Raw genomic sequence first — 27,800 nt, 5'->3', positions numbered from 1 at the left:
TGCAATGTTCTTGAAAAACCTCCCTTTTGCCTGACCACCCCCAACCCCATCCTAGATAGAGTCAGCCTCCCGTCATGACCCCAGCATAGCACAGAAATCTGAATAGTTTTATTTCTGGGCTGAAATGTGCCTCAAGTCAAACCATCGCCTGAGTGTCTGTAAAAGTCACTGACTTGAACACGACTCACCGATATAGTCTTTGAAACTCAAACATCTAAAATTTAATCAGCAGTTGACATGGGTGTGAGGCTACCATGTAGAAAGATCTATCTGAATTCCAGAAAGTAACACGGCACCTGACTACAAGTAGCATGCAGAGGTTGATGCAGAGACAATTCCTGAAGGAAGGAGCTGGAATTCGTATGTTGAGTCAGGAAGGGAGGAACATGAGTGAGCAATCCTTCCACAGCCCCTCTTGTTATGGCCATTGGCAGACGGTCACCCTACACAGGAACCTGGCCAATGCTGGGGCACAGGAGGGAGATTTCTCACGTACCTCACCTCATTCCATGTGTGTTATGTCATGGGAAGGGAAACCTTGTATTTACAGACAATGTGGAAGAACCTTCAGCCACGTGTCACCAGTGCAAATAACATCAGAACTCGTTCATCCTGTATTGCACCACACACATCTCCCCAGTGTGGAAGAGCCTTTGGTCAGGGCTCTAACCTCGGGAGACATGAGAGAACTCACCTTTCTAAGGAAAGTAGACATAATACGCATGGGGGAAACAATTCTAGGGCAGGGCTCACCTCTGCACACAGCAAACCCGGGCACCTTAGGGATGTAACAAGGGTGGGAGACCCTTCATTCAGAGAGCTCTGTTCTTATTCTTCCTCATGACCTCACATGGGTTAGAAGCCATGTAGTGGCATTGCTGTACCAGAGCTTGCAGCAACATGCATCCCTTCAAGGCCATGGGCACATTGCCACAGACAGAAACTGGTTGAATCCATCTTCAAGGGAAAGCATTGAGTACAGCCACACCCTTAGCCAGCATCTGAGGATCCACACAATTGGGAACCCCGACAAATGTGGTCAACGTGGAAGAGCTATTAGATACAGCTCTCACATTTGGAGACACCAGACAACTCAGACCAGGGAAACCTGTGTCTGTCATTACTGGGATCCCGCCTGTACCCAGAGTGCCCACCTTTCTCACCACCACAGAAATCACAGAGTACAAACCTTGTGTCTCCAATCACTGAGGCAGAGCCTTCTGCCAGATGTGGTCCCTTTCCCAACACTAGAGAACTCACATGGGGAGAACCACTAGGGCTGTATCTTGGTGGAAGAAGCTTCAACTGGGGCTCTGGCGTAAGCTCCTGCTACCATCTCAGAGAGCAGGTCATCCCTCATACCGGAGCAGAGATGCAGGGACATCCTGGGACATCCTGCATCATCGCTGCTGCTGAATGCTGATGAAATCCATGTGGGAATCCCATTCCTCATGGAGCCAACAAGTGAAGGACCTGGGAGGATTCGCACAGAAGAAAATCCTCCCGGAGTGATGAGGAAAGGAATGTTCTCAGGTATCCCTTCTTCCTTAGCAATGACACCCTCACACTGAGGAAACACTGATCCCAATGCAAAAAGGGGGAATTCTTCCCTGGACACTCACATCAGAAAATCACTGGGCAAATACCTCCCAAGGAATTTCTTAGGGTAAAATTGAGATACAAACTCAGACACTGACAATTTTTCACTGCAAACACATACAGCTGTGTCACATTCTGAGGGATGCTGAATGCAGTATTTCAGTAATCAATAGCTAGAAATAAAGCAAATCTGCTCCCATCCATCAGTACTTGCATAAATGCCAGTATCACTGAAAAGGAGTGGTCTCACAACCATGCACACTGTGCCAATTAAGATCGGGGGACTTTTCCTTTACTAGCTCTCACAACTGACACTGGTACTGTCTCTTGGTAGGAAGTTTGACCCATATATACACTGCCTGGGATCCATGAGAACATCAACTGAAGGGTTAACTTAGAATCTTAGAACAAAATTGATTGACGTATGTTCACGAAAACATTAATCTATCAATGTATGTAGATCACAAGGATGAATAGCAACAAGACTCAACAAACACATGGTTTGTGATCTACCTCTCATGTGGCCTTAATTCTACTAATATTGTCCTCATAAATTGGAAAAGATTTATAGATTAATTACATGCTTAGAAATATTTCTATTTTCTTTACTTATTTGAGAGTGAGAGAGCTAGAGAGGGAGCAAAAGCAGTCTGGGTTGGGCAGCAGAGAAGAGGGAGAGGAAGGAGGCTTCACATTGAGAAGGGTGCCCAATACAGGGCCTGATCCTCCAGGATCCAGGGATCCTGACCTCAGCCAAAGGCAGATGCTTAACCAACTGTGCCACCCAAGAAATTGCAAATTAATTTCATCTTTTACAATGGCACTGTTTTTGAAGAAGTATGTGTATCAGGACAGGAATTAAACTGTACTGTTCAGATTCAGGCAGTGAGGGCTTCCTCCCCCTCTATGAGAATTTTGTAGCCAACTGATTTTCTCCACCACCAAGAATAGCTCCTTATCTCTTGGCCTGAGAAGGTGTAAGACCACTGCCGATGGAAACAGTCCCCGATTTAGAAGATTTAGAACAGGAGGGGATACGTATGCTCCCTTCCATAAACACAAAGCACATCCAGGAATTCCTGTATGGTTCTTTTATTTAAGGGACAAACTCATTATTTTGGCTAAGGTCCTGATATCAGTGTTGTCAGATAGAGCCCCTGACATGTGACATGCTCTGCACCGCAGGTGGAGCCTGAGTAAAGTTCTCTTTCTCTCTCCATACCACCCCTTCCAAACTTAGCTACCAGAAGTTCCACGATGTCTATGCCAGACTAAAGGAGGAGCGTGTAGGACAAGAGGTGACCCAGACGTCAATCACCAACTAGTGACAAGAGACTAAATAAACTTCCTGCTACTCCCAGAACCAAACAGAAGACTTGCAGAAACCCTATTACATCTGCATTTCACATGACCATCTTAGCAATGCTTACTTCTCCTAGAATCTTCATATTAGAAATATGTTCTCATTCATCTACCCTGAATCTTCAGTGATATGGAATTCCTACAGGAGATGTGCAAACGTTCTACCTCCTCATGTCTTCTCTACTCTATGTGAGTGACCTTCTTACTGACCCTCTTGATTTTGGCTGAGATGATGATCCCAGGGTTGTGAGATCGAGCACTGTGTCATGCTCTGCAAATGCTCTCTCTCTCACACCTCCCCCTAAAAAAAAAAAAAAAAAAAAAAAAAAAAAAAGCACTTCCACTCAGAGATCCATTTGTAACGAAGCCCGATATTCTTTACTCTAGTTTACTGGCCCTAAAAAGAATGTATTGACAGAAAACACTATTTTGGAGAGAATGTCTATTTATAAGATAACCCTGCAATAACTCAGGATTCTGCTAACAGAAGCAACCTGTAGTTCAGATGTTTTGTTTGGAGCAGGGACTTGCAGAACCTTCTCCATATGTGCCACTAAGTAATTTTCCCCAGGCAACAAACTCTAGATATTCTGGCTAAGGGTACACCTTCAATTTAATCGAAAAGAAGAGGGTATCTTTCCCTCTGGAAGAAAGACAGAAGCCAGCAAACAAGGCACCCAATTCAAGCCTTGAACCTCAACCCAGCGGAAGGTTCAGAACCAGGACAACTTACTGCTGTGATGCACATCCACCAGGGAGACGACAGGGGTTACACTCCTGTACGTGTTGCACTTGAATCTGCACGGAAGAGACAGAGGCCAGATGGATTGGATGCATTGGATGTTGCCAAGGAGGCCAAGTCACCTGAGCCTTGAAGCACCACCTGTAAAAACATTATTTAGCTGAGGTCTCAGGACCCATACTCTGGAAGACACAATGTCATACAAAACTGAAAGCATGCTCCTCCCTTCTAGCACAGAGCACAAGCTCAAAGAGGACAAAACCACAGGAACCCGAAATTCGTGAAAGAATTAGCATTGCTGCTGGCAGACCTTCAAATAATACATGCATGGTAAATTGGCTACCGGGAGTTCCATGATATCTATGCCAGTCCCAAGCAGGAGGATGTGGGCCAGGAGATGGCCAGATGTCAATCACCATTTGCAACTAGTGACGAGAGTCTAAGTAAAGTTCCTGCTGCTCCGAGAACCTGAACAGATCTGCAGAAACCCTATTTCAACTGCATTTTGCATGACCGTCCTAGGGTTGCTTACTTCTCCTTGACTCTTCTTTCACCTTTGACAAGCATTCTCATTAATCTATCTTGTAACTTCAATAACACAGAACTCCCATAGGATATGTGCATATACTCTACCTTCTCAATGTCTTCTACTATACTTGAGTGACTCTGTTAGTCTTTCTTTCTTTTTTCACAACTCTATTTGGCTGAAATGAGCCTCTGGTCTTTCCTTTCTAAGACATGCCTCTCATGGACCCTGGAACTCAAAAAAAGAAATAAAAAAAACAACAACTAATCACGACCCAAAATGAATATAACCTATACCTTGGAGATTGAAGATTGTTTCACTCCTAACCGGCGACTATGCTACTGACCCAAAGGGCAAGCCCTCCAACAACCAGCTTCTAGAGGATTCTTGGACAATTTGGGGTATAGTTCTGATAGGATTTTCCCAATAAGAAAACACTGCCAGCCTCCAAACTTGATTGCAAACTAAATAGATTCAGAGCTTCACGGGATCCATTTTGAGGCACAGAAATGCCTGGCGGTGGTGGCAGCAGATGCCAGTCCACATGGCTGATGGATTTCAGTTCAACGGATTTGGGATGGTTTCTTAGATGCAATAAGGCAGCAGGAAGCACACTTGATTTCTTAGCATCTATTCTAACTAAGCCTGGCAGGCATAGTGAAGGACAGTTCCATACAGATTTTGAAACCCTGCTGTGCTGGAACTTCTCATGAGGAATCTCTAGAGTGAACTTTCAGTAGTGTGTCCAAGCCAAAGCCAAGTGCGATACTCCCATCAGACTTGACTGAAATATCTGTCAATTGGGGTTGATTCCTCTTCTTGAGGTCCCCCAAACATCCTGAGGTTCCTATACCTGCCAACAAGTAACTTTCCCTACTCATCTGGCAAGGCTCCTGGACATTGTGTCATCAAGGTGTGAAGCCGCTATTGCCAAGGGGCTCCACAAAGCCACCCTTAATTCCTGAAAATTATCTGGTCATTATCTGAGTCTATACACATTACTCTCAAATTGGACATTTTACTCAATCCCTTGGGAAAATAACCAATGTTTCCAGCGGTGTCCTGTTACAAGAAAAAGGCACTTGTGAACTTACGCCAATAATCCTAAGTACCTTGGAAGAAAGAATTCTCCCTGAGCATTTCTGAATGATGGAGGGTTCAGGAAGGGAGAGAAGTTAAATGCTCCCATTTGCTCACACAGAAATTTATCATCACATTTCTGTAGATCATGGATACTTTCAGATACAGTTTCCCTCAATCTGGAAGAAGAAACTTTAAAGAACCAGCAATGTTTCAAACAAGAGTCACAAAGGTAGACTCATCTTCCTCAACTCACTCAGGCCCCCTCCCTTTATTAAATCTTGTTTGGCTTGAATGCAGCTTTTCCATGAGTTCTGCAAATCTGTCCCCAGTTGAGTTTGAGGATTTTCATGATCGGACACTAAGGCCCCATGAGACACATCACCATGTAAAGTCACAGGCATTTAGTGGTAGGGTAGGGATGAAAGGCCTGTGGACACACGCTTAATGAGATATATTTTTTACCAAACATTGAAGGCAAGACATCAGCATGGAAGCAGAGAGGCCACAAGACCTTCATCCCAGTCCCTAGGGCATGGCGTGTCCATGAGTTTCCATATCTCCAAGCCAAACACACTCATGTCTTCTGAGCTAAAGCTTCTGCTTCTAGAATTTTCTCCCAAGGAGAAAACCAGAGGGGTTGCAAAGGATTTGCAACAGTGTACATAGAGACTTCCTGGATGATGGTGAAACCCTGCAGCCCACCACCTTGCCCAAGGCCCACAAAACAGTTCAGTGCCCACTTTGCATCCATCATGATCAGGCAGGTCTTGCCCTTTCTCCCCCGGTTGCACAGCACACTCTCTCCTGGTATCCACCAGGCCACTCAGCCTCTGTGTTCCATGTCCTCGATGGATCTCTTTTGATGATGGTAACCTGCATAGGAGTGGAAGGAGCAAATATACTCCTTCCCACCCTTTCTCCCTCCTTGCACCCATCCAAGGTTTGTGCAGGGGGAGCAGAGCTGCAGGGACATGCAGATGGGGTTCTTCTTCTTTGGCGCTTCCAAGAATCCCCTTGTACAGAGCCTGAGCCTTAGGGCTTAGCAGGATATTTTGGTCTCTAACCTCACCTCCCACTCCAGCCACGGGGCAGCAGGCCACCCGCCAGCCTCCTCAGCAAGAACTGCTGCACCCTAGCTAGCTTCCCTCCATCCAACGCCCAAGTGCTGTCCTAGGCATTCAAAAGGAGACTGGATTAGGAGACACACACTTTGTACCCAGGTGCCTGACTCTGCTCCACACCACACCTTCTACTTCAGGGTTGTGGTGATGGCAGACTTCCCGCTGTGTGCTTTTTGCCCTGAGACATGCCAACCCTCCAATGTGTCACAGAGTACAGAGCCCAGGTTCAGCCCCCCTGTGATCTGGCTGTCTGATGTGGCTGCCTGGGCCTGCCCACCTCCGTCCCTGCCTCCAGTCCTTTCCTATGAGCATCTGCCTGGGCCCTTCAACTCTGGCTCTGCTCCAGTGCTCCCGGCCCTGGTTGCAGGCCGTCAACAGGCAGTTGAGGAGCCATAGACTCTGGCTTCCTGGACCTGTGTTCCCCTCAACCCAACCTTCATGACCAATGTGGACCCAAGTGCCAGATAGGACTGCAGCCCCCGCCTTCCTGATCAACCTCAGGGGGCACTTCAGAAGCAAGGCACGTTAGACCCAAATACCTGCTCCCAGCCCCCTCCCCACCAGCCAAATAAACCCTAGGGATAGATGTACAGGGAAGCCAACACAATCTACACATCAGACATTGCATATCACTCAGCCTCTCATGGTATGCAGGTGAATCAGAGGATTCAGCACAACAGCACAAACAACACTTGAGCAGTGAGCAAATGTGTTTCTCCCAGGGCAGAAACATTTCAAGTAGGCCTGTTTGTCAGCCTACCTGTACTCCAGTAAGAGCCCTGCTCTGACATTGATGAGCAAGCCACAGACCAAGAGTACCTCTGCAGGGAAATGGGCCCAAATGTATCCTGGATCCTTTCATTTTATTGTTTTGATTTTGCTCCAAAGTCCAGGGAGATAACTCTGGGGCCTGGATGGGGCTCTCCATTCAAGAGCGCAGGAGGTTAATGAGCCATATGTTCCCCTCAACACCACTCCTGTGTTAGGCCAGGTCAAGCTACTACCTGTGTGCTACCCTGTGACCTCAGCAGGACCAAAGCACAGCCTGCTCCGTGGATGTGGCGAGAACAGGGATGCAGTCTCTGAGCCACACAATCTGAAGCCAGATCTCTAAGGGAACTATGCATGTGGACTGGTTTTAGCACAGAAACTGGCAGGCACCACGCTGCCCTGAAAGCCACCCAGGCTCCTGGCAGTATCAGAGTGCGGGTTTAGTGCATGCTCTGCATTCCAGATTGCCCATGCTCTGTCCTGACTCAGACCTAAGCTGGAACCCCTGTGGTCCCTCCAAGGTCAGGTGGCATAAAAAGGGCCTAGAGTGGTTGGGGTGGCCCTGGGAAGGGAACCCACTGAGGCAGATCCCAGAATGAGGCTGGAGGACATATCAGGGGCTCACTGATATGGGAACCCACAGCAGATTGTTGTGGGAACAGGGAGCCCAGAGTCTGTGGAGGATGTTCACATCACTGCCTCAACAGCTGTGTCCCTGGTGAATGACTGAATCTGTCTGTGCCCCACATCTTCTAGAGAAATGGGCCTCACAGCACTTTGTCCCCCAGGATTTGGTGAGGAGAAATCAAGACATGAACAATAAGCACCTCACCAGTGCTTGGAACAGAAGCAGCATCTATGAAGACACATCTCCCTAGCATTGCTTGGTAGAAAACATGTTTTGGAACCCCTGGCTCAGCTGGTCATGTCATTTTGAACATCAGAGAAAAAGCACCTCGCTTCAGGGAGCCTCCCTCCAACATGGTGCCTCAGAGCCACCCTGATCCAGTTGCACAACCTCCTTCCCAGGGACATTCCTGCCAGTCTGGTAAATATCAGGCAAGTAGACACACTATCCTGCAAGCTCTGCCCCAGGAAGCTGTGGACCCAGCAAGTTTATGGCTCCCAGTTGGGCCCAGCTGTCCTCCCCATGTCACCAGGACAGTGGACTTGGGCCTCTGGTCTTACCTCGCTTCTCAGTGGTGACGATGGTGGCCTCTAGGGGCTCCCCCAGCCCTGCCTCATCTTGGTCATCAGTCTGAAGATGTACGCTGACTCTGGGGCCAGCTCACTGGCTGTGAATTGCCTCACCACGGCACCCATCTCCACTGTGAAGAACATGCTGGAGTTGCTGTTGGCCAGGCAGTAGATGATCTGATACCCTGTGGGTGGGACAGGAGGGCCATGCATTAGTCTCATCACCCCCTCAGACCCCACATTCCCACCACCCAGCCACCACCACTCTGCCGTGTTTCTGCCATGTCCTTCCTCCTCTGCCAGCATCTGAGAGGAATGGCACAGCTGCAGTGGCAGATGGAGCCTCTGAGTGCTTGGCCCCCATGACTCTCATTCCCCTTCATCCAACCCACCACCAAGATGTGGAAACAGTTTCATTTTTAGTGATTCAATACTTACATAAAACACCAGTACTCATCATATCAGCAATTTAAAACCTCCCAAAACACCAATTTCCAGAAACAGATGCATTTTGTGGTAAATTCTAACATTCAGGGAAAGATTCATAGCAGTCGTTTGCCCACTTCTATAAAAACCAGAAGAGAAAGCTTCTAAACTCATTTGCTGAGGCCAACATAACCTAATGCAAAAATAAACGAGGACCCCCCATGAAAAGGGTCTTACTGTCCAATATACCTGATGACCATAAATGCAAAAATGTTCAACAAAATACTAGCAACTCAAGTTCACCAATATGCTGAGAAAATCATATACTATGATCAAGTGGGATCTTGGAGGAATGCAATGATGTTTTACAGGTGCACATTGATCAAAGTGATACAGCACATTAAGAAAATAAAGAATAAAAATGATGTGATCATCTGAGATGCAGGGAAGCATTTGAGATACTTTAATATCCGTTTGCAATAAAAATTCTCAACAGTGTGTGTAGACCAGGAACATACCTCGACACCGAAAAGGCCATATATGGGGTGCCTGGGTGGCTCAGTGGGTTAAAGCCTCTGCCTTAAGCTCAGGTCATTATCCCAGGTTCCTGGGATCGAGCCCCGAATCAGGCTCTCTGCTCAGCAGGGAGCCTGCTTCCTCCTCTCTCTGGCTCTCTGCCTACTTGTGTTTTCTCTCTCTCTCTCTGTCAAATAAATAGATAAAATCTTTTTTTTAAAAAAGGCCATATAGGACAACTACACAGATTACGTCACATCCGATAGTGAAAAGTTTTAGCTGTTTCTATTTCCTCTAAGATCGCCGAAGTTAGGAACATTACCAATCTTTCCTTGCCACCTTTGCTGAACACAATATTGAAAATCCAAGGCAGAATAATTATGCAAGAAGATAATCAGAAGGCATCAAAACTAGAAAGAAAGAAGGAAAGTGGTCACTACTTGCAGATGATATAGAATATAAGGAAAACCTCAAAGAAGCCAGTGAAAAATTGTTCAAACTATGACTAAATTCAGTAAAGAGGCAGGATACAATATCACTACCCCCAAATCTGCTGTGTTTCTACATGTTAATAATGAATCATCAGAAAATAAACTAGGAAGATCATCCGACCTGAAGTTGCATGAAAAAGAATAAAATACCCAGGAATATACTTCACCAAGAGGTAAAATTTTGTATGATGAAAACGACAAGATGGTAAGGAAAGAAACTGAAGGCAACAGACATAAACCGAGAGACACCGCATATTCATGGGTGAGAAAAATTAATAATGGTAAAATGTCCATACTTCCCTAAACCATCTACAATTTCATTGCAATTCCTGTTAAAATTCTAAGGACATTTTTCACAGAAAGAAAAGAAAGAGTCTAAAAATTTGTATGATGCCACAAAATACTCTGAATACCAGAGCAATCTAGAGAAAGAAGAACCAAACTAAAGGCATTGTGCTTGCTCATTTCAGACTAATGACAAAGCTAGAGTAATCAAAACAATCTAGCATTGTCATAACAACAGAAACACACATCACCAGAATACAGGAGACAGCCCAGAAGTAAGCACACACCTCTATGGTCCGGGAGCCAAGAATAAACAAGGGGGAAAAACAGTCTCTTTCATCAGTGGTGCTGGGAACACTAGAGAGCCACATGCAAAAGAACAAAACTGCACCATTATCTTACACCATACACAAAAATTAACTCAAAATGGGTCAAACAATTGAATATAAGTCCTGGAACCATAAAACCTATAGCAGAAAACAGAGGGTTTGGAAAGGTCTTTGACAAAAGGTCTTGGTAGTGGTGCTTTTAAGCAGATACCAAAGTAAAAACAAACAAATAAGCAAAGTGTGGGCCTACATCAAACTATAAAACACCCAAACAACAAAGGAAACCATCAACAAAATAAAACAGGTAACCTAAGGTAAAACAATTGTAAATTATATATCCAGTAAGGGGTTAATATTCAAAATATAAAGGAATCGAGCAACTCAACAACAAAACAAAACAAAACACACAAAAGCACCAAAAACAACAAAAACCCCACAAGTTATCTAGTGTATCAGGAGAAGTTCCAAATAGACATTTTCCTAAAGAAGACATAGAGATGGTCTACATGAACATGAAAAGATGCTCATCATTAATGATCAGGGAAATGCAAATTAAACCAGAATGAGGCACTACTTCACACCTGTCAGAAGGGCCATTATCAAAAACAGAAGAAATAGCAAGTTTTGGTAAATATGTGGAGTAGAGGAAAACTCTAGTGCACCATTACGGGGAGTATAAATGGATGCGGCCACCATTTAAAAGAGTACAGAAGTTCCTCAAAAAAATGAGAAATAGAGCAACCAAAGGAGCCAGCAATTCCCTTTCTGAGTATTTATCTGAAGGGAATGAAAACACTAATTCACAAAGGTGTATTCACCCCTGTGTACACTACAGGATTATTTACAACAGTGAAAATAAAGAAACAACCTAAATGCCATCACTGGATGTATGAATAAAGAAATTGTGGTTGATAAACACAGTGGAATCCTACTCAGCCATAATAAAGGATGAAATCTTTTGATTTATGACTTGGTGGCCCTTGAAGGCATTATGCTAAGTGAAACAGGCCAGACAGAAAGACAAATACTAGAAATCACTTACATGTAGAACTTTAAGACAAACAAAACAAAAACAAAAATGTGAGCTCATAGAACAGATGGGGTCTGGCAGAAGTTTGGGGTTGATGAGAGACTATGGACTCTGAAAAACGATCTGAGAATTTTGTTAAGGGGTGGGGGGTAGGAGGTTGGGGGCACCAGGTGGTGGGTATTGTAGAGGGCACGGATTGCATGGAGCACTGGGTGTGGTGCAAAAATAATGAATACTGTTATGCTGAAAAAATAAAAAAATAAAAAAAAAAGAAGTTTGGGGTTGGAGGTGGGAGAAATAGGTGAAGGGGTCAAAAGGAAAAAAAGAAAACAACCCAAATATACCATTTTTTTCCAATTAAGTAATCTGTACCCCCAACATGACTCAAACTCATAACCTGGAGATCAAGAGTCACACTCCACCGACCACGCTAGCCAGGGTCCTGGAATTGTACCATCTTCCAAAACTCAATGTGTGGAGAAAGGGGAAACTAATTTAATCAATTGTATTTGGAGGGCTAGGTATTTTTTGGTAAATGTACAAATGAAAGAACACATTCTTCAGGGTCACACACTCAGGACTGTATCTAGTTTCAATATTTATCATGACACTGAGAAAGTAACTTGCATTTTTAATTTAATTATTTATTTGAGAGACAGAGAAGGGGGGACATAAGCAGGGGGAGGGATAGAGGGAGATGGAGAAGAAGACTCCCCACTGAGCAGGGAGTCTGAACTGGGGTTTGATCCCAGGAACCTGGGATTATGTCCTGAGCCCAAGGCAGAAACTTCAACAACTGAACCACCCCGGTGCCCCTACTTAATCTCTTTTCTGCCTGTTTACCCACCTCTGAGGATATTATGAATATTTGCTTTCAGAACAGCTTCTATTTTTAATTTAATAATAGTTTTTAGATTTGAATGAAATAGAGGTCACTTAGAATAATACCTATGAGAGTAAGTCCTCAAAAATGTTTTAAAAAATCTTATTCTGGAGGTACCTGGGTGGCAGGGTCAGTTAAGCAGCTGACTCTTGATTTGGGCTCAAATCAAGATCCCAACTCCTGGGAGAGAGCCCCACACCAGGCTCCACACTCAGCGGATATGCTGCTGGAGGATTCCCTCTCTTCCTCTGACACTCTCCTCTCTAGCATATGCTTGTGTTTGCAATCTCTTTCTGTCTCTACGATAAATAAATATGTCTTAAAAAATCTAATCTTGAACATTTGGTGGTTGCATAATAATTTTCATTATTGGGCAGTATCTCCTAGTTTACAAAGCACTTTTATACATACTTTATTATTGGAGTCAGGGTATGGTCCTGGGAGAAGAATTTATTGTGTTTATTTATATAGGAAAATAAAGAAAACCAGATTTAGAGCAGGGCTGTGCTTTGCTCATGACTGGAGCTAACAGATGATATTCTGATTTTCAGTCCAATGGAGGATGAAAAGAAAAAATCCAAAACTGTAACAAGAGCCAATGAAGGGCACTACAAACTGATAATGGAATCAATGCAGTAAGACGATGCAATATTTATAAATATTTACCCACCCAGCAGTGGAGCAACTAAATATGTAGAGCATATATGAACAGACTGAAGAGAAGCAATCAGCACTAATAACATAGGGAATTCTAATACCTCACACTTCTCTCAATGATACACCATCCAGACAGAAGATCACAAAGGAAACATCAGCCTCAGACAACCCATTACTTAGAAGGACTTAACAGAAACATACAGAGCACTCCATACAAAAGCAGCACATGGAATACACTCCTTTCAAGTGCACCTAGAACACTCTCCACCATAGGTCATATGTATAGCCACAAGACAAGTCAGTAAACTCCAGAAGCCTAGGATTTTCCCAAATGATGAATGAAACCAAATCAACCATCTTTTCCAAGCACAGTGGTATAGAACTAGATTCAATTACAAGAAGAAAACTGGAAATTCAAAAACACAGAGAATAAACAACATGGTACTGAACAACCAATTGAATTCATGGGCAAATCAACATAGGAACACAGAAATACTTTGAGGCAAATGAAAAAATAATACAATCAAACAAAAGTTATAGAGTGCAGTAAAACGGGTTCTAAAATGGGGCACCCGAAAAGTCAGTGGAGCGCTGTGACTCTTGATCTTGCGTTTTTGAGTTTCAACCCCACGCTGGGCATAGAGCTCACTTTAATTTTTTGAAGATGTCATTTATTCATTTGACACAGAGGGAGAGAGAGAGACTGAGCAAAGTGGAAGGAGCAGCAGGCAGTAGAAGAGGGAAAAAGTGGTTCCCTGTGCTGACCAGAGAGCTGATGCAGTGCTCAATTCCAGGACCCTAAATTCATGACCTGAGCCAAAGTCCAATGCCTAACAGAATGAGCCACACAGGCACCCCTTAGAGCTAACTTTAAAAAAAAAAAAAGTGGTTCTAAGAAGGAAGTTTATAGTGATACAGGCCTAACTCAAGAAACATGAAACATCTCAAATAAAAAACCTAACTTTATACCTGAAGGAGACAGAAAAAGAACAAATTGAAGTCCAAAGTTAATAGAACAAAGGAAGGAACACATCAGAACTGAAATAAGTGAAATACAGACTAAAAAGACAACAGAAAGATAAAAAAAAAATAATAATAAAACAACAAGAACAACAGATCAACAAAAGCTGGCTCTTTGGAAAGAACCAAGCTGACAGAGTCTCAGCCAGAATCAAGCTAACAAAAAAGAAAGAGGACTCAGCATCAGATATGAAAGAGATGTTCCCTGATACCATAGATATGCAATGGCTCATAAGAAAGTCCTGTGAACATTTAAACCCCAAAAGCTGGATAATCCAAAAGAAAAGGATACATTCCCAGAAACATACAACCTGCCAAGAATGAATCCTGAAGAAACAGAAATTCTGAAAAGACCAGTGACCAGTAGGGAGATTAAATAAGAAATCAAAAACTTCCAACAAGCAAAAGTCCAGGACCCCATGGTTTCACTGGTGAATTCTACGGATCTTCCACAGAAAAAAAAATGAATACCAATCCTTTTCAAAAGTCCAGAAAAACAAGGGGAAGGTATGCTCCCCACCTCATTTTATGAGGACAGCATGGCCCTTATCGAAACCTCCGAAGGTGCCCCCAAGAAAATGACAGACTAGTATCTGTAATGAACATACACATAAAAATCGTCATAAAAATCAAACTGATGTGCCACATTCACAAAACGAAGGATCAGCATCATAGGACCATCTCAACAGATGCAGAAAAAGCATTTGATAGCGCTGCTACCAAATCACTGCCCCCCCACCTGTGCTTCTGCCACGTGGCTGGTCCCTACACCCCATACCACGGCCACCCCACTGTGCCATCCCCCCACTGCCACCCTGCTGCACCCCACACACCCGCCGCTGTCCCTTCCACCACCCATTGCTGACATGCTGCTGCCACCAGCGCTGCCACCCTCCACCCTGCTACTCCACAGCAGTGCCCCTTTGTCCCACAATTGCTAACCCTTGCCATAGCTGCCCTGCTGCCCTGCGTGTTGCAACTGATGCCCTGCTCTGTCACCCCCAGTGCCCCTACCACTCCCTTGTGCACCCCCAGGACTCTGCCACCCTGCTGTGCCACTTTCCATTGCTTCTCCGGGCCTGGTGCCTGTGTTTCCAACAGCAGCACTACTGCTACCGTGGTCACGCTGCTGCTCCTGCCCATCTCCACCACCCGGCCCTGCCCCCAAGCCATGGCTTGCCATTGCCAGGCAGCTGCTGCCCCGCTGGTCCCTCCCAAACACATCCGGGCCAATCCCTCCCCTCTTCGCCTCCAAGTCTGCTGCCATCCAACTGCACTTCCTTAAGTCACTGCCTTCCTCAAGTCACTGCTGTCTCACTGCCCCCCACTGCCATTTCTTCACTGCATACTGTAACCCTTGCTGCCGCAGCTGTGCAGAGCCCCTGCCCTGCCCACACAGCTATTAACCTGATGCTCTTGCCCTGCTGTCCCACCAAACAACCCCGAAATGCTACCGCCTGTCGTCCCCCCATCCCTACTTCAGTGCCTCCAGATTCCCTCCCCATTGACCTGCTGCTGCCACCCCACTGATCCCAGCCTTCTCCCAATGCTGCTACTTCCTGGGTACCCCTGCCTCGTGACCCTGCCATCTGCAGCACACCCCTCTTACTGTCCACCTAACCTCCGCTGCTGTAGCTAAGCTTCTGCCCTGTGCCCCAGGCCACTGCTGACCTTCACTGTCCAGTCCCCACTGACATGCATTAAGGCCCTACCCCGCCCTTCATGCCCATCCTGTGCAGTTGCTGTGCCACTGACTCCCAGTTGGTTCCGTCCCCCCTTCCCCCGCCACGACCCGCCTGCCACCCCACATGCACCTGTGCAGCCACGCTGTCCCACCCCGCCCACCACCATGATCATTACTGTCCTGCTACCCCACCGCATTGCTGCTACCATCCCTCTGTGCTCTCCCCCCACCTCTACCCTGCCGGGTGCCCCACACCCACACTACCAATGCCCTGGCCTCACTAACATTGCCCCCTTACCGCCACCCTGATTCTGATCTGATGCCGCCCTATGCCCCACTCTTGCCCTATGTCCTGCTGCTGCCCTGTGTCCCGTTGCTGCTGGCCTTTGTAGCCCAGCCCTATGCAGCCCTGCCCTGGTGACTTGCATGCCTGCCCCACCTGCCACGCTGCCCCGTGCTGTTCCAGCCCCCCTCCCTGCAACTACCACCCAGTGCTACCCCTTCCCCCCACTCTGGAGCCTTCCTGATTCCCTACCCCTGTTGCCACGCTGCTGCCACCCCACGAGTCGTACTCCACCTTCCCCACACTGGTACCACCAGGCTGCACCCACAACATGAGTTGCTCCCACCGCACTGCACCCCCGTCCACAGTGTCCCCACTTACAACCACCATTGCCTCTCCACTGCTACCCTTGGTCCCCGCTGCTTCTGCTATCAGTGGTGCCGCCCTGTAGACATGCACCAAGCCCAGCAAATCCAGGCCCTTGCTTCGCTGCCTGACCCACCACGCCATGATATTGACATCCCGCTTATACCCAGCTAGCCCTGCCCAGGCCCAAGCGACACTACTGCCTAGCTACTCACTTCCCCCTACCCTGATGCCTCCTGGCTGCCAAGCGTGTAGCTGCCCAGCACGTCCAACACACCCCGCAGTGCTACCAGCTTGCTGCCCCCAAAAAATGCACCCCTGCCACCCTGCTGTGCCCCCCCAGCCCCCCTTCCTGCTGCGCCACCTCTGTCCTGTGCCCACGTCCTCTGCTGTGCTTCACTGCCCCACCTTGTTGGCATGCACTATGAGCAGGCCCAGTAAGCCAGCCAAGCTGTCACTGTGCTTCTGCCTCAGGGCTGGTCCCACACTCCCTACGCTGCCCTGCCACCTATATTCCACCCCCCCACAGGTGCCACATGACTGCCCCACTCGGGTGTCACGCAGCTTCCCCTTACCACAAGAAGCTCCCCCTCCCTGTACCAGTGCTGCCTGGTGACACCCCCACTCCCTCCCCCGCTGGCCCCGCCCCCTGAGTTTTCTAACCTCTCTGCCACCTCCTCACGCCCATGGAGCTTGGCAGCCTTGCCTGCCACACCATGACACTGACACCCCACTGATGCCAGGCTGGTCCCTCCCCTCCAACCGCTGCAACTGAGTAGCTGCTTCCCCATCCCCCTGTTCCGTTGCCTCGCTGCGGCCACATTCATTACTGCTTTGCACCCCCTTCCCCCGTCCCCCTCACGCTGCCACCATCTTGCTGCCCCCCCACATGTACCCTTTCCACCCTGCTGTACCCCCCCACACACAACCCCCTTTACCACTGCTGCCGCTGCTCCACTGTTTCCCTGTGTCCCAGCCTCTACTGTGCTTTGGTGCCCCGCCCCCTTGATGTGCACAAAGAGCCCGCCCACCACGCCTGCCCCACTGATGATGCCCCGCCCCCATGACCTTCACAATGGGCCTGCCCATCACCCTTCACATGCACGACTGGCCCACCCACCAACACACTCCTAACTGTTGCTGCCCCACCCCCTTGACGTGCTCGATGGGCCCGCCCACCACACCCACCATGCTGCTGTTGCCCCGCCCCTTGACGTGAACCATGGGCCCGCCCACCACGCCATCCTAACTTTTGCTGCACTGCTGCCTGGGGCTGCTCCCACCCTCTCACCCCCTCTGCTGCTGCCTAGATTCCACCCATCCTCCACAGGTGCCACACAGCTCACACTCCTCCCAGTGCCACTACTGCCTGCTCCCATCCGTTCCTCTGATGACCCCTGTTCCCTCCCCTGCGATCCCATCCCCCTTCCTCAGTGTAATCTCATGTCTGCCAAATCCTCAGGCCCTTCACCCACCCACCGTGCAATGACGTTGACGCCCCACTGACGCCAGGCTGGTGCCGCCTCCCACCACACGCCACGACTGCCTAACGGCTTTCCCCTCCCCCTGCTCCATTGCCTCCCTGCTGCCTGGTGCATTACCACGCTACTTCCACCCTGAATATCTGCCCCCCTCACAGCACAGCTCACATTGCTACCGCCACATGCACCCCTGCCACCCTGCTGTGCCCCTCACACTGCCTGCCTTACCTCAGCTGCCGCTGCTCTGCGGCTGCCTTGTGCCCTGGCCTCTGCAGTGCTTCGGCACCCCGCCCCCTTGACGTGCACAATGGGCCCGCCCACCACGCTTGCCCAACTGTTGCTACCACGCCTCCATGACAAGCACAATGGGCCCGCCCAACACGCCCTATTAACCATTGCTTCCCTGCCCCCGTGACTTGCACTCTGGGCCTGCCCACCACGTCCGCCCGGCTACTACTGCTGCAGAGCCGCTGCCCCCGGGCTGTTCCCACCCTCACTCCGGGTTGCTGCTGCCTAGATTCCACCCAGCCCCCACAGTCGCTGCCGGATGCATTCTAAAACTGTCAGAAAGATAAAAACTAACCTCAATGTGTTTCAAATTCATATGATCTGGGCAAATAGACTTGGCTTTAGTTATCAGAACTAAAAATAAAACTGCCATGTGCCTTGGTTTAACAAAATAAGTAGATGTGATCTCTATTCAAAATGTTAAAAAAATACCTTGAAAGAATGACAAGTTGTTCTGTTTCCTAATTTTTTTTTTTTATTTGACACATAGAGATCACAGGTAGGCAGCAAGGCAGGCAGAGAGAGAGAGGAGGAAGCGGGCTCCCTGCCGAGCAGAGAGCCCGATGCGGGGCTCAATACCAGGACCCTGGAATCATGACCTGAGCTGAAGACAGAGGCTTTAACCCACTGAGCCACCCAGGCGCCCCTGTTTCCTAATTTTTTTAAATTTTATTTTAATTAATTTTTTTAAATTTTAAAATTTTATTTTAATTCCAGCTACTCAACACACCATGTTATTTTAGTTCCATGTGCACAGTATAGTGATTCAACACTTCCATCCATCACCTGTGCACATCAGGACGAGCACAACCTGCAATCCTTGTATCCTACTTCACTGATGCCACGCCATGTCTCTCACAATTTTTATTGGTAATCTCAGTGAATCTGTTAGGAACAAGTTACATTGAATAGATATAAATAAAATTAGAAATATTAGATAAAGTTCTTCTGTCAAAGAAGCTAAATTAATTTAGTAAATCCTTTGGGATGTTCCAGGTCAAAGAGACTTAAGAGGGCTAATACTCCAAAGAAAATTAAAAAAAAAAAAAAAACAAAAAACAAAAAACACAAAATTCTTCATTCTCTTCAGGAAGAAAAACCAAATTCTGATTTTTTAAAAGATTTTATTTATTTGACAGAGAGAGATCACAAGTAGGCAGAGAGGGAGAGAGAGAGAGAGATGGAGGAGGAAGCAGGCTCCCCATCCAGCAGGGAGCCTCATGCGGGACTCAATCCCAGGACTCTGAGATCACAACCCAAGCTGAAGGTAGAGGCTTAACCCACTGAGTCACCAGGCAGCACAAATTCTGATGTTTTACCAGCTTACTTTTGATTGGAAAATTCTTCATTCCAATCTTAGACTGTCCTGGCCACTCATATCATTCCTTTCCAAACATTCTTTTTTAGAAGGCTTTACAAATTTTTCTTTTACATTCAGATTTTCGTCCTGAGTTTACCCTCTTTAGGTAACCAGCTTTGCTGTAAAACAAAATTCCTTTCTTTTTTCGCCTGGGGGGAGGGGAGAGAAAAGATTTCCATTTCTCATTCCTTTACTTATGAAAAACACACATCTTACCTTCTTTAATTCTGAGTTGTTTTCTTTTCTTATTATTTTCAGTAGCTTTCATTACATTACTTAGAATTCTTAACTCTTGGAAACTTTTATTTTTAAAGAAAGCAGTTGTGAACTGTGAACAAGTATTCTTTAGGTTGGGAAATTTATGAATGCATTTCATAATTTGCTGAAATATGTGCTTCTTCATTAAAAAATCTTTCAGGAAAGCACAGAATGCATTTAAACAAGCCCAGTTTCTTTGCAATAAGGTAACCAAAAGGAGATAAACTCATGTTCATTTACTAATAACTTAGTATTATCTTACTAGTAATGATCTAGATATTTAATGAAAGTAATTTCATTTAACCATTGACCTAACTCACCAAAACATTAAAGTTTTAGTTTACCATAAAGATTTGGAAGATTAAGACTTTATCTAAAATTTCTAATTTTATTTACATCTATTCAATGTAACTTGTTCCTAACAGTTTCACTGAGATTACCCATAAAAACTGTGTGAGACATGGGGTGGGATCAGTGAAGTAGGAGATGAGGATTGCAGGTTGTGCTTGTCCTGATGTGCACAGGTGATGGATGGAAGTGTGGAATCACTATACTGTGCACATGGAACTAATATAACATGCTGTGTTCAGTAGCTGAAATTGAAATACAATTTTAAAATATAAAATAAAAATTAATTAAAATAAAAATTAAAAAAAAAGAAACATAAAAGCTTGTTATTCTTCCAAGCTATTTTTTAACATTTTGAATAGAGATCACATCTACTTATTTTATTTAACCAAGGCACATGACAGTTTTATTTTTAGTGCTGATAACTAAGGCAAGTCTATTTGCCCAGATCATATGAATTTGAAACACATTCAGGTTAATTTTTATCTTTCTGACAGTTTTAGAATGCCCAATTCTTACAAGTACTTATATCCAATCCAAGGAGATAGGGAACTCTACAAATTAATTTGGGCAATATCCGTCCAGTGAGAAAAATATCTCACATGGACAACATACATTTGTAGACACAAAGACCACTGCATGGAGCCTAGAGTCACTAACATGTATGGAGAAAACGTTAAGATATGTATGTGTCCCTGGAATATTAAGGAGACTATGCTAGAATTTAGGCACAGGAGCCCTTTAGCAGTTTGTATTTTATATTTATGTATTATTAGCAGTTTCTACTTTCAAAAGGCATCTTTTTTTTTTTTTTTGCCCCTCAGTCTCTGGCATCTGTAGGTTGGTTTTACATTTCAAAGATATGATAAGATGTATAATTTAAGGAGAAAAAAGCCAATCTTTTATAAGCCCCCTTTGATAAGCAGGAGAAGTTGCGAGATTGGGAAAAGGAATAGGGGAACTTTGAATTGCTGAAAGAGCTGCATTTACAGTTCTGTTCAGATTTGTGAGGACAGTTGCTCTTAATTACTCACAGACTTGTATTTACATGAAATGACATCCTATGTTGATCCAACCTATCCAGCATAAGAGTTTCAACTTGCTTCCTTCCCTATGGGTGCATAATTTGAATTTTAACGATTTTTGGCAGTATGGAATGACCCCACTTGGGTATAAGATGGGTTCACAAAGGGGGTGCAAAGATACTCTCTCCCAAGATCCAGAGTCACTCACAGTGAGAGCCAAAGGAAGGAACCAACCAGCCGCAGGTCCCCAGCAGGCAGAAAGCTAAGAACAAGTATGCAAGATGCCACCAGCAAGAAGGCAATAGCCTATCTCTGTGAGAGAAGGGATCCATAGGAATTGGTCTGGACTTAGAAGGAAGAGACAATGTGAAATTTTATTATCCTCTCTGGATCAAGCACTGCAGACAGAGAGATCTGGAAGGAGCTAATTCTGCTAAGGGTTTGTAACCATCCCTCTACAGTGCCAGTTTTTGCAGGACCCCTTCTGCAGGACCTGGAATTTGCTAGGATTTCCACTTGGCTGTTTGAGGTTATAGTATTATACCTATATAGTAGCTTCCCAGACATCATCCAGTTTCATCAGCTCTGGGAGGAGCTCATTTGGGGGCCCTCTCATGAAGGTAGATACTGGGTTGTGTCGAAGGCCATGACTGTGGCAGACATCTGTTTATGGCTGTGTAGTCTGCAGAGTGGAAAAACAATTCAGACTAGAATGAGTGCTCAAAGGAGCAAAAATGGGAACATGAGGAGTTATATCAGTCTTCAATAGTTTTTTTCTGTTTTAGGTACTTCTCCAAACTTTAATTTTTCATTAAACTTTTACAATGAATGTTTGAATATCTTAGGAATTTTGAAACATTTTATAGACTTCTCTTGCTAATTAATAAAGGTGCCTTAGTCTGCTTAATTGGAGAATGCTTGCTTCTATACGCATTTCTTAAGTGCTGTTATCTAATTGGAAATTTCTCCATTTTGGACATTGTATTTCTAGGTTCTAATTGTCCTGAGGGCTGGCAGCAGTATGAAAACTAGCCACTAATGGAATTAACATCCCTTTCTGCCCAGCTATATATCAACAAATAAGTTGTAGTTCACACTTCTGTCAGGACTTATTTTTGGATCTCCAACCTGACAGTTACCAAAGCAGGTCCTTAGGACACAAAACAAGCTTAGTAGGATCGTGCCATTTTTGATAGATATCTGTAATATTTGGGACAACAGTTGTTAGTTGTACAATAATCAGGTGTACTAGAAGATGGTGAGTTACATTACATTAAAAATTACATTACATTAAAAAGATTATCCGCCATGACCAGGTGGGGTTTATCCATGGGGTGCAGGGGTGGTTCAGCACTTGCAAATGACTGTGATACAACGAGTCAATAAGAGAAGAGAGAAAAAACACATGGTCCTCTCAATTGATGCAGAAATAGCATTTGACAAAGTACAGCATCCGTTTCTGATTAAAACCATTCAGAGTATAGGGATAGAGGGAACATTCCTAAACTTCATCAAATCTATCTATGAAAAACCCACAGCAAATATCATTCTCAATGGGGAAAAGCTGGCAGCCTTCCCTGTGAGATCAGGAACACGAAAAGGATGCTCACTCTCACCACTATTGTTCAACATAGTGTTAAAAGTCCTAGCAACAGCAATCAGACAACAAAGAGAAATTAAAAAAATATTCAAATTGGCAATGAATAAGTCACTCTTTCTTCACAGATGACATGATACTTTATATGGAAAACTCAAAAGACTCCACCTGCAAACTAGTAGAACTTATACAGCAATTCAGCAATGTGCAGGATACAAAACCAATGTAAAGAAATTGGTTGGTTTCCTATACATTAACAATGAAAATTTAGAAAGGGAAATTGGAGAATCAATTACATTTACTATGGCACCAAAAACCATAAGGTACCTAGGGATAAACCTAACCAAAGAGGTAGAGGATGTGCACTGGAAGATCTCCCTGATGAAATCTCCCTGATGGCTAATAAAAATGAGCAGATTTTTTCTCGTGTTTGTTAGCATTTGTATGTCCGCTTTGCAGAAGTGTCTATTAATGTCTTCTGCCCATTTTTTTTTAAATGCGATTATCTGTTTTTTGAGTTTTGAGGTTGAGGTGTTCTTTATAAATCTTTGATATCAGCCCCTTTTCTGTCGTGTCATTTGCAAATATATTTTCCCATTCTGTAGGTTGACTCTTTGTTTTGTTGACTGTTCCCTTTGCTGTGCAGAATCTTTTGATCTCAATGAAGTCTGAAAATTTCATTTTCGCTTTTATTTCCTTTGCCTTTGGAGACATGTCTTGACATAAGTTGCTCTGACCCATGTCGAAGTGGTTATTATCTATGTTCTCCTCTAGGATTCTGACGAATTCCTGCCACACATTGAGTCCTTTTACCCATTTTCAGTTTATCTTTGTGTATGGTGTGATAGCATGGTCGAGTATCTTCTTCTACACATAGCACTCCAATTTTCTCAGCAGCATTTATTGAAGAGGCTGTCCTTTTCCCACTGGATATTTTTTCCTGTTTTGTCAAAGATTATTTGACCATAGAGCTGTGGGTCCATTTCTGGACTCTCTACTCTGTTCCACTGGTCGGTATGTCTGTTTTTTTGTCAGTACCATGCTGTCTTGATGATCACAGTTTTGTAGTAAAGCTTGAAATCAGGTAACGTGATACCCCCAGGTTTGTTTTTCTTTTTCAACATTTCCTTAGCAGTATGGTGTCTCTTCTGGCTCCCTACAAATTTTAGGATTGCTTATTCCAGCACTTTGAAAAATGCTGGTGGAATTTTGATCAGGATGATATTGGAAGTATAGATTGCTCTAGGCAGTATAGGCATTCTAACAATGTTTATTCTTCTGATCCGTGAGCATAGAATGCTTTTCCATCTTTTTGTGTCTTCCTAAGTTTCTTTCATGAGTGTTCTGTAGTTCCTCGAGTACAGATCCTTTACCTCTTTGGCTAGGTTTATTCCAAGGTATCTTATGGGTTTTGGTGCTATAGTAAATGGAATTGATTCTCTAATTTCCCCTTCTATATTTTCATTGTTAGTGTATAAGAAACCAAATGATTCCTTTACGTTGATTTTTTTAAAGATTTTATTCATTTATTTGACAGAGGGTGATCACAAGTAGGCAGAAAAGCAGGCAGAGAGAGAGGAGGAAGCAGGCTTCCTGCTGAGCAGAGAGCCCATTGCGGGACTCGATCCCAGGACCCTGGGATGATCACCTGAGCTGAAGGCAGAGGCTTTAACCCACTGAACCACCCAGGCACCCCTGTACATTGGTTTTGTATCCTGAACATTGCTGATTTGCTTTATGAGTTCTAATAGTCTCGGTTTTCCATATAAAGTATCATGTCATCTGCAAAAAGAGAGAGTTTTGACTTATTCTTTGCCAATTTGAATACATTTTATTTCTCTTTGTTGTCTGATTGCTGTTGCTAGGACCTTTAATACTATGTAGAACAATAGTGGTGAGAGTGGGGATCATTTCATGTTCCTGATCTCAAAGGGAAGGCTGTCAACTTTTCCCCATTGAGAATGATATTTGTTGTGGGTTTTTCATAGATAGATTTGATGAAGTTTAGGAATGTTCCCTCTATCCCTATACTTTGAATAGTTTTAATCAGTAATGGATGCTGTATTTTGTCAAATGCTATTTCTGCATCAATTGAGAGGACCGGGTGGTTTTCCTCTCTTCTCTTATTGATTAGTTCTATCACAATGATTGATTTGCAGATGTCAAACCACCCCTGCATCCCATGATTAAATCCCACCTGTTCGTGCTGCATATTTCTCTCAATGTACTGTCAGATCCTACTAATTGGGATCTTGTTGAGAATCTTGGCATCTATAGTCATCAGGGGTATTGGTCTGAAATTCTTCTCTTTGTTGGGATCTTTGCCTGGTTTGGGGATCAGGGTATTTCTGGCTTCATAAAAAGCAGTCTCCCTGGACAAACATTGCTTGCAGTTTTAGTAGCACCGTGGTGCAGAGACAAGCCAGAGCTCCTAGGACCCCTGAGATAGTGGCTGGGGCCATGCTCTGCCAGTGGAAGTTGGCAGAGGGGGAGTCTATGTGCTCTGGGCCACCTAGAGGGGAATAGACTGAGGCCTCTCTCTGAGGTGGAAGTCTGGGTGCAGCTTGCTTTCCTCTAAACTTTCAAAGAACTGTCTTTCTTCTTGATAGCCATTATATTTGGAGAAGCAATCTAGTTGTTCCCATACGGAGATAAAAGACTAAATTTAATGAGTCTGGTTGGGGTCTCACCTCAGTCAGCCCCTCCAGGAAATAAACCTGAACAGAGGGAAGCCCAGCTCAGGCAGCTCCTGGTTCTGATAAATGCTGCATGACTATCCCTTCTCATAGTATAAACATTTCAGCTCCATCAGATGAGTGTTTCCTGCTCTCAAAGACACCCACTGAGATGTTAGAGGAAAGAACCATACATTCTTCAGGCCAATGCCAGCAAAGGAAAGTGGACGCTTTAAATAATTAGCGACATAATTCAAGTTCCCCCAAAAGATATTCAAGGAACAGCATGGCAGGGATACTCTCTACCATGGTTGCTGTTCTTAGACTGCATTGCTTGGAGAATTTTTGACACAACTGTGAGTGGGCAGGAAATAGACTACAATTTAATCTCTGAAGGACACCAGTTCAGGAAAATAATTAGCTTTGTGTATTTAGCCTCCACTTAACACTACTGGAAGATGTTTATTCTCCACAGTAAGATCAGGCTGTATTCTATTTCTTCATATCCCATTTGGTCCATCAGCAGCACTACCACCATTCAGGGAGGGAGGCGGGATGGAAATCTAGGTCTCAGATGGCTTTGAAGTTACCATAAACCAATTATCACACATCTACCCAGACATTAAAGAATGGAGTTTTAAAATGAGCAGGAATTTAGGATATTTTCAGTATTTCTTGGTCATTTATTAAAATCCAAGCATGGCATCAAATTTAACCCTAAAAGTTAGCCTGTAAATTTGCCTTGAACCAACAATGTAAATGCTTCCACTAGAGTACCACTCTGTTTCCACTGATGTATTGTTTCTAAATCCCACTAGACTGGAGAAAATGTCTCATTCACATTTGTATTCTCAGAAATTGGCACAGCAATCCAGGATAATGCAGGTTCTCTGGAACGTTTACAGGATGAATGCTGGCATAAAACTTTCCGGACCTACTGTGCAATGCTTTCTGTAATCTTGCCAAAGTCTCTTTTCTGGAGAAATCATTCTGCTTCTGAAATTTCTAAGAAACAATTCGGAATGAGTTCTCCCCATTTTAATATTTGTGTTTTATATGCATGGTCAATGAGCTTCTTTTAAAACAAAATGGAAAATATTCTTTTTTTTTTTTAAACTAAGCCTTGGATATCCATAGAGATTGAGGCTATGAATGCCTCAGTAATCAGTGTTTTGCAGATGTCTGCTTTTAATTGTTTTTAATAGGCCCCACAGCTCAGATGTGTGAGCTGTGTGAAGCTCAGCCTTTGTATAAATCTGGGAACCGACTGTTTGCCACCAACCAAGGTGTTGCATGATGGCGTCAGTGCAGAGGTTAGTGTTCCCCTAAGCACCTCACCAACAGACCGATAATGCACAAATAACTTCCATTACCAAGATTCTCTCAGGCCTCAGGTGTTTTGTTTTTGTTTTTGTTTTTTTAATGTAAAATATGTAGCAAAGGGAAGGTTCACAGTTGTGAGCCATTTTCTCAAGCCATGAAGCCACCATCATGAAGAAATTGATCATATCATCGCTACCACATCCTTCATTGATACCAGGCTTTGCAAGCATGAGCTGCTTTTGTTTTGAACACTTGCTCTACCAAATAACACAAGCAAAATCACCCTGCAGTAAAATAAACTCACATTATAGTGGCTTCAAACAACATAGCCGCTATGATTCCCTGCATTCTTCTCATTAAGGACCTGAGCCTGCACAGTGGCCAGCCTTTGCAGAATTGCTGCTACCTGTGGCAGTGGGGGGAGAGTCTTCAATTTCCCCTAGGAATGAACATGACACTGCCATTCACATTTTATTGGCCAAAGTAAAGAACAAGAGGATTGCCATTTTCACTTGTTCCTAGAAAACAAAATTTTGGGAATACTTTAATAAACAGCACTAATGTATGTCACAATTACAGCTGATAAATAAAAATTTATCTTAAAAAGATTTCATTCTGGGCGCCTGGGTGGCTCAGTGGGTTAAGCCGCTGCCTTCGGCTCAGGTCATGATCTCAGGGTCCTGGGATCGAGTCCCGCGTCGGGCTCTCTGCTCAGCAGGGAGCCTGCTTCCCTCTCTCTCTCTCTCTCTCTCTCTCTCTCTGCCTGCCTCTCTGTCTACTTGTGATCTCTCTCTGTCAAATAAATAATAAATAAAATCTTTAAAAAAAATTAAAAAAAAGACTTCATTCCGAAATAATCTAGCTGTATTAACCGTCTCTCAAACATATTTCTAAATAATATTCTGTACAAAATACAAGGAAATGATTTGTATTAGCATTTTGTTTCTATTACTTTTGCTTGTATTTGCCAAAATTTATCTTGTTCACTGTCTGACATGTACACCACTTGCCATAGGAAGATTCACCAAAGATCCTACTTTAGGGTCCCCCGTTATGGGAGGTGGTGGTTTTTCT

At 44.5% G+C, this 27,800-nt stretch overlaps 1 pseudogene; it reads right to left on the bottom strand.

Annotated features, from left to right (window-relative positions):
- The window catches only part of LOC125092644 (uncharacterized), a 342,826-nt pseudogene extending 334,042 nt beyond the window's left edge, over positions 1–8,784 (bottom strand).
- Between the last annotated feature and the right edge of the window lie 19,016 nt (positions 8,785–27,800).

The sequence above is a fragment of the Lutra lutra genome, unplaced genomic scaffold, assembly GCF_902655055.1.
Source record: "Lutra lutra unplaced genomic scaffold, mLutLut1.2, whole genome shotgun sequence".
NCBI lineage: Eukaryota > Metazoa > Chordata > Mammalia > Carnivora > Mustelidae > Lutra > Lutra lutra.
The sequence above is the reverse complement of the archived record's forward strand: the minus strand, read 5'-3'. Positions and strand labels throughout refer to the sequence as shown.